The sequence below is a fragment of the Schistocerca americana genome, chromosome X, assembly GCF_021461395.2.
Source record: "Schistocerca americana isolate TAMUIC-IGC-003095 chromosome X, iqSchAmer2.1, whole genome shotgun sequence".
NCBI lineage: Eukaryota > Metazoa > Arthropoda > Insecta > Orthoptera > Acrididae > Schistocerca > Schistocerca americana.
This window is the reverse complement of record NC_060130.1, coordinates 300,210,570-300,218,711: the sequence shown is the minus strand read 5'-3', so window position 1 is coordinate 300,218,711 and position 8,142 is coordinate 300,210,570. Positions and strand designations below refer to the sequence as shown.

Here is an 8,142-nt window from a genome sequence, read left to right as displayed (position 1 = left end):
GAACTTAGAACTAGTTAAACCTAACTAACCTAAGGACTTCACACACATCCATGCCCGAGGCAGGATTCGAACCTGCGACCGTAGCGGTCTTGCGGTTCCAGACTGCAGCGCCTTTAACCGCACGGCCACTTCGGCCGGCAAACAACCTAACAGATGGACGTTTTGAGTTAATATATGGTTCAAATGGCTCTGAGCACTATGGGACTTGACGTCTGAGGTCTTCAATCCCCTAGTACATAGAACTACTTAAACCTAACTAACCTACGGACATCACACACATCCATGCCCCAGGCAGGATTCGAACCTGCGACCGTAACGATCGCGCGGTTCCAGACTGTAGCGCCTAGAACCGCCGGCCGGTCAGTTAAGACATGAAACGGGCCTACATACCTCCGTTGGTAACATCTTATCACTTACAAAAACTTTAATATAGCATATTTGAAATAGATGCTATCTATTTCCATTGATCCCCATAAACATAAAAGTTTGCCAGTAGAGTTTTACACTGAGGTGGCAAAAGTGATGGGTTAGCGATATGCACATACACAGATGGTGATAGTATCGCGCACACAAGGTACAAAAGGGCAGTGCATCGGCGGGACTGTCCTTTGTACTTAGGTGATTTATCGTAAAAGGTGTCGACGTGGTTATGACCGCAAGACAGTAATTACCAGACTCTGAACGCGGAATGGTAGTCGGAGGTAGACGAATGGGATTTTCCATTTCGGAAATCGTTAGGGAACTCAATATTCCGACATATAAAGTGTCAAGAGTGCGCCAAGAATACCAAATTTCAGGCATTACCACTCACTACCGACAACACAGTGGCCGACAACCTTCACTTCATAATCGAGAGCAGCGTTATTTGCGTAGAGTTCTCAGTGCTAACAGACAACCAACACCGCGTGAAATAACTGCAGAAATCAATGTGGAACGTATTACGAAGGTATCTGTCAGGACAGTACGGAGTAAATGTGCTGTGCCAACAGTCGACCGACGTGAGTGCCTTTGCTAACAGCACGACTTCGCCTGCAGGGTCTTTCTTGGGCTCGTGAGCTATCAGTTTCAACTGGAAAACTGTGGCCTGGTCGGATGAGTCCCGGTTTCAGCTGGTAAGAGTTGATGGTAGGGTTCAGGTGTGGCGCACACCCCACGAAGCCATGGAACCAAGTTATCGACAAGTCACTGTGCAAGCTGGTGGTGGCTTCATAATGGTGTGAGCTGTGTTTACACAGAATAGACTCCGCCCTCTGGTCCGGCTGATCCTATCATTGACTGGAAATGGTTATGTTCGTCTACTTGGAGACCATTTGCTTTCATGGACTTCATGTTTCTAAATAACGATGTGATTAGGACACAATCTCACGTGACTGATTTGAAGAATTTTCTGGAAAATTCGATCGAATGATTTGGTCACCCAGGTCTCCCGACATGGATCCCGTCAAACATTTATGTGGCGTAATCGAGAGGGCCGTTCGTACCCAACACCATGCATCGGCATCACTTTAGCAATTATGGACGGATATAGTGGCACCATGGTTCAATATTTCTGCTGGTGACTTCCAACGACATGTTCAGTCCATGTCACGTCAAGCTGCTGTACTACACTGGGCAAAAGGAGGTCAAACACGATATTGGGAGGTTTCCTATGACTTATGTCACATCCGTCTATACCGGTTTACTTCAACAGGTGTGATCTCAAACGGATTCGACATTACCATCATGAATGTAAATTTCGATTTTGTTCTTGTCTTTCTCCAACCAAGTTGCTGGAAGTATCGCCCATACCTCTAGGATGGACATTGCGCTATTTTGTTTCGACAAATTGCATTATATCCTTTATTTTTACACAAAATCCACGAACATACGGGGGATGGACAAAAATATGGAAATACCAAACACACAACACCTAACTTGCCTAATACGGTGTAGGAAATCCGTTGGCACACACAAGACTTACCACCAGTTATCTCAGGTTGGATAAATACAGGACCTGCACTGTTTTCAAGGAGACATCATACTATTCTTTTTGCAAAACAGATTTTTTTTGCAAAGAGTGGCAAGTTCAGATCACCGTGATGGATATGGGTAACGATCACGCAGCCTTCTCTCCAAAGGCTCAATAATATTGAGATCTGGTGACAGTAGTGGCCAGACCCTCACGAGACATTCTATTGTGGAAGGGACCTGAATAATCGAAGTGGACAAATAAACCTAGCCAGTAATGCGACCTTACAGGGTAACCATGTGGCCCACAGGATACCATGTATTGAGTGGTACTTAAGATAGGTAAATAAATTAGTAAAATCAATGTGAAGTGATGTATAAATTAGAAAATAAATGAAAAACTTAGTTTAGTTTAGAAGAATTACACACTGGCAAACAGCGAGCAGGGCTGCAGTGGCAAAGACCGGCGATTGCAAGTCAGCACGTTCAGTAGCTTTTCAACGTGACAGAAGAGGCCATCGCCCTCTCCACATAATCGGAAGCTGTCGATTCAGCCGTCAGGGCATCGCCCGACCGGCTCACGTGTTTCTCAATTGTCACATGTGATCAAAGGCCCTCGCCTACATTCCAAGAGCCAATGACCGACGTTAAGAAGATTCTTCGAGAAGCTTTTCAACGAGACAGAAGAGACAATGATCGTGAAGTCGTTCACCTCCAGTGAACTTAAGTAAATAAATACGCGAGACGTAGTGGGGCCGAGAGTAGTTTTCAGTTCCAGTATAGTGCAGTCGGTGCCGAAGACCGCCATGCAGGAAGAGACTACATCGTACACAGAAGCACCAAGTCCGCCGCTGTAATGGAATAGCAAGCAGCAGCCTCGCCGCCAGAAGTTTGAAGGTATTTGAAGACTGATTTTTCGTACCCGGGTGACTTGTGAGGACGAGAAGGAGACGGCCTCACATCAGCAGTCACCTGTGAGCTGGTGATGAAGATAGGACAGCCGAAGACTGGCAGGACGGAGTCCGTTGTTCGAGTCCGGTACACTGGCCCTCCCCCGCCGCGCCGCTCCGCTGGCCGACGCACAATACACGCGGCCGCTTAGAGAAGAGAAACACTGGGACGCCACATGTAAGGTGTCACCATCCGTTTCACGACTTCGTTCTCAATAATGAAACGGGCCACCGTATGATCTGCGTCTCCAGTCAACTGGGCGAAACGGCGACACGAGATACACACCGCCAGGCGCAATCAGACGTCGCCGCCACCCCAGCAGATGGCTTCGCAAACGACACAGCTGCCGCTCTCCCAGCCAGAATAATCCAGTAAGGAAACCATTGTACAAAACTTTCAATAAAAGTAATCTTACGTAAAAATGCTGTTTCATTCTACCTCATACCCGAGCCAAGGAAGAACCCAACATGCCCACATGTTGTTAAGAGACAAAAAGTAATTTATTTGGTGTTTTTCACCCTGACATAATGCTTTAGAATCAAATGCCCTTTGCAGTAATGCTCATCCTGACAACTGACTAGCATCAAAAGAGGAAACCCAGTTACACATGATATTGTTGCCCAAACCTTTACCGAACCCTCACCAAGTTTCATTCTTGGGATGGAAACTCGGCCAGAAACTGGAAATAGTGTGAAACAAGACTATTTCTTCCATTTCTCCTAAGTCTGGGTATTCTTGTTTCGGCAACACATTTCCCTGTTATGGGAACTGGCGTCACATGTATTTGGTTTTGCAGTTCCCGATCGTCCTGCCTTTCCCAGCTTATTGAGCTGCCTTCGTGTTGTTTTGGTTCTGTCAGGATTCGCGAGCGCGGCATTCAGTCCTGCAGTGACTTTTGCAGATGTCGTCACGATCCCCTCCAATGACCGTATGTCAGCACCACTCAACACACTCTTTCGTCGGCGTTGTGACTCAGCAGACGACTTTTTTCCCATTTTTCCTGTATGCAGTACAGATCTGCGGTATGTTGCCTCTTGAAACACGAAACGCTACGGCTACCTATAAGCGCCAACAATGTGCGGACTAGACTCGCATCTGCTATTATGTTAATGCATTCATATGCCATTTTTTTCTAACCTCTGTGTATTGTCACTTGAAACTAATGAGCGGACGCTATGTACCCGTCATCTCTGTGAATTAAATCTCCAATCATAGCATTACACGTGCAACAACAGTTGCCGAAGCTGGCATTTCATCAGAAAGGAACCCAAGGAATTTTGCAGAGTGAGATAGTAGTGGCAGAAGAAATATTTGCGTTTCTGCAAGAAGAGTCAGTGAAATGTGCGGTTCGTAACCGCTCGCCTGTGCGTAGAGTGCAGATGAGCGGTGCAATCATGACGATATGTGCTTAACAAATGAAAGTGATACTAAAACAGGTGTCAAGCCATGTAGGTCATCATGCTTGTCGGCCAGGGAGACACAGATCAGGTCTCCAGTGGAATGTAGTAAAACACAATCGTTGTCCGTGGAGCGGGTAGTAAACCTGATTATAAACAAAAAACTAAAAACAAAATGATAGAGAGCGAAAGAATTGGTTTCGAACAAATCCACAGTAATATGACCGTGTAATACAGTTCTTCGTCCATAAATCTATAGATACAATGTGATTAAGACAAGATATATGCATAACGTAAGAAGTGGCAATTGAACCTGAACAACGAAAAGTGAGTACCTCGACATAAGCATAAAAAATTCTCTTAAATTTCGATTAACGCTAAATTTGAAGACAGTCGATTGGTATAAGTTCCTAGGACCTACACCCGCCAGCAACTAAAATTGGAACCACTCTGCTGAAATTGCCGTAGGGAAAATAAAAGGAAGACTGCGTGTTATTAGCAGAACCCTTGCAACATTATGACGAAATAGTGAGTGAGTGTCACATATAAAACAAACGAGTTCGGGTAGATACAAGTTTCTCGCAGCCGCCAAATCTTTTCGTGGCATTTCAGTCGCAATTTTCATTTTCTCCCTCGAATGTGAAAATATTTTTCTGTCTCTCACCTGCATACTTAATAATGCCGATCGTAATAAAATAAGAGAAATTAGAGCTCTCGCAGAACTATGTGGATGTTTGTTTTTCGCATGTGTCTTACAGTGGATGCATTAACCGAAACTGCAAAGTAATCATGCAGGTGTAGATTCCCATAATTATATCGCTAAGAATAAATTTTCAGTTGCTGTACAATGAATTGGGCGATGGAATTCAAAGTTGCATCTTCGTCCACAACACACCATATTTCGTTACTAATAGTCTACTACATCTTCCTTTGCTTCATATGTCAAATCACGGATAAACCAGCAATAAAACAAAGAGCGGATGTGAGTCCACGCAACAGGATTAGTGTTTTACTTTGATAGAAAGTAAATTAGTATTAACTCCACTTAAAGAAGAGCTCGTGAAGCACACTTTTCAACCGTACGCCATCTGTTGTTGAGTAACATAAAGCTAGTAGTCCAAAGAGCGGGTCGGCTATTTGCGCAATGACGCAGCTACTGACGTTCCAGATGGGTATATCATTCTACTTTCCTTTAAGGAAGCTGCGATGTAGATAACACATCATTTAAAACTCTGTCCCCGAACATCCTCACGTTAAAGGAGATTTATACTCTCGAATCCTTGCCGACAGCAGCAAGCTGCAATAGAAATAGGCGTAGTGAGACAGCATTAGAGCGGAAGGTCCTCGGCCGCATGTGATAAGACTACAGGAATCAGACAGGAACGGCGACAGACGGGAACACAGTAGCGGCATTGCACGTTGCACGACGCACGCATGTGGTGAAAATGACCTTCCTTTTGTGGAAATTTCATGTCTCTGTTAAATGCAGACAATCTGATGAATACTTTCACGGCAAACACAAACGTCTTGGGTTCTTCGAGACTGCAGTTCGTATGAAATACATTCTTGATTTAAAAGCGTATTTTCACATGTATCATGCTTTGCTGTGCTCCAGAACCTTTCCTTCTGATCTGAACTACAGTCAACTCAAGTTTCAGAGTAACGCTATAATAAGAGTGCGTCATATTACTAACATACGCGTGCGTCGTCATTGTTCAGTTGCTAGCCCTTACACGATACTTCCACATTATCCCTACATGGTCCCAAGACGTGCAGAGGACACCTGGTAAATAATAGTGTGAATGACAAATGATGCCAAGATGTGTATCACATACGCGTTACCAGAACAAGCGTGTGAAACAATGTGTTCCATCTCCCCGCGTCTACAGCTAACAGAGCCCAATGATGATTGTCGTCATAGAGCATTATGATGAGGACGATCAGTGGAACGATTGAGTATGTAATATTTGACGTGAAAACATCGTGTTTAGTGTCTATTTTAATTCACGGCATCGTTGCCACATTAATTACAAGTGTAAAAATGTGATAAGTGTCTTAGATTACTATCGTTGTTTCGTCCCGCAAACGTTGCTGAAAGTGGAACACATGGTCGTCCATTAATCACAGAAACGGTTCGTCTTCTAAAGTTAATTTGCTACACTGTGACAGGGTAACACGATGAGTAACCTCCCCCACCACCCGAAACGCACAGGTAAAGACAATACATTAAGGCCAAAGTACTTCCATTGACACGCAGTAAGTTACATGGTACGGTGGTGAGATCACGCAGACGAGATATCGTGCCCAAGGAAACACCATCTGTGCTCCATACCATGTCCGAACATCGGTGTCGTTGTAAACAGCTTATCTCCACCCTCCTCAAGCAAGACTGACGTCATGTCTGAGGATATTCTCCAACATATCAGATTGTCCAATATTCTGGGCGGCAACATCTCATCTGTAAAGAAGCGCCTTGATACGAGAGACGTCCACTCTGGCTTCATTTCGAGTCAAGGCAGTACAGAAAAACCTCCTAGGTTCTAAAGCATTGTTTGCTCCCCATGTCCAAGAAGGCCGAACTGGACCACTGCCTTTCTCAGCAATTGGCAAGAGATCCACTTTTTGAGGTCGGAAGGAAACTGAGGATCAGTCACTCCGAAATATGACGTACCTGGTGTGACGAACACTCAGTCACACATGCGCACTTCACCAGTACCTATTAATAACCTGATTTAATCGTATTGAAAATGTCTGGAAGTATTTGGAACAGTGACTGAAACTTGGCAGTTCACATCCCCACAGTTTTTAGCTATTTGTTGTCTAATCATGAACGAAAGGCTACAGCTAGATATGACAGACCTCAAGAAAATTATAGACTCTCTTCGTCGCTAAATCGAGAGCGCTCTCAGGACTACAGGGAACGAGAGACGTTATTCCCGTGACGTCCACTGGTGGTAAATCGTTTTTTGTTGAGTGTGTTTGTCTAATATTATGCGAACTCTAGGACTACCTCGCATCTACCTCAAGGTTTGAAACCTTCAATCACAGATCACTTAAATCTGGTACGAAGGCTATCGCGCTGCTGGGTAAATTCCTGCTTGGTGTTGCTGTTTCTACTACTCGGAAACGAGAAACACTCAGGTTATCACATCATTTCCCCAGCAACGAGCAATAAGCGACACCTTCTAATTACCTGCTTGTGAATACTTCCGTTTGGTTGGGCGAAATCTCATATGATGCATGCATCAGCAACAGCATCTTTGTAGCCATCGATGTGGCAACAGGCGGATATAAATTGAGAAATGAAATATTCCAGCTGAACTTACAGGATTTTTTCTTAATGAATACATCAGGAGTGAGTGTATATAAAGAAGCTACGTCGTGTAGTCATCCGAAGTATTTTACAGTTTTATAAGAATTGAGTATCTCTGTAAGAAATGATGGCCAAGAACACTACATTTAGTCAGCTACTTCAAGAAAGTAAATATGAAGGCTGCCAACGGCCTTGCCACAGTGGGAACACCGGTTCCCGTAGGATCACCGAAGTTAAGCGCTGTCGGGCTAGGCTAGCACTTGGATGGGTGACCATCCGGTCTGCTGAGCGCTGTTGGCAAGCGGGATGCGCTCAGCCCTTGTGAGACAAACTGAGGAGCTACTTGATTGAGAAGTAGCGGCTCTGGTCTCGGAAACTGACATGCGGCCGGCAGAGCGGTGTGCTGATCACATGCCCCTCCACATCCGCATCGAGTAACGCCTGTGGGCTGACGATGACAAGGCGGCCGGTCGCTACCTTTGGGCCTTCATGGCCTCTGTGGGAGTAGTTTAATTTAGCTTAGTTTTAAACATA

The 8,142-nt window shown here is 44.8% G+C and overlaps 1 pseudogene; it reads left to right on the top strand.

Moving 5' to 3' along the window:
• The first annotated feature begins 7,790 nt into the window (after positions 1-7,790).
• On the top strand, positions 7,791-7,908 carry LOC124557141 (annotated as a pseudogene).
• The last annotated feature ends 234 nt before the right edge of the window (positions 7,909-8,142 follow it).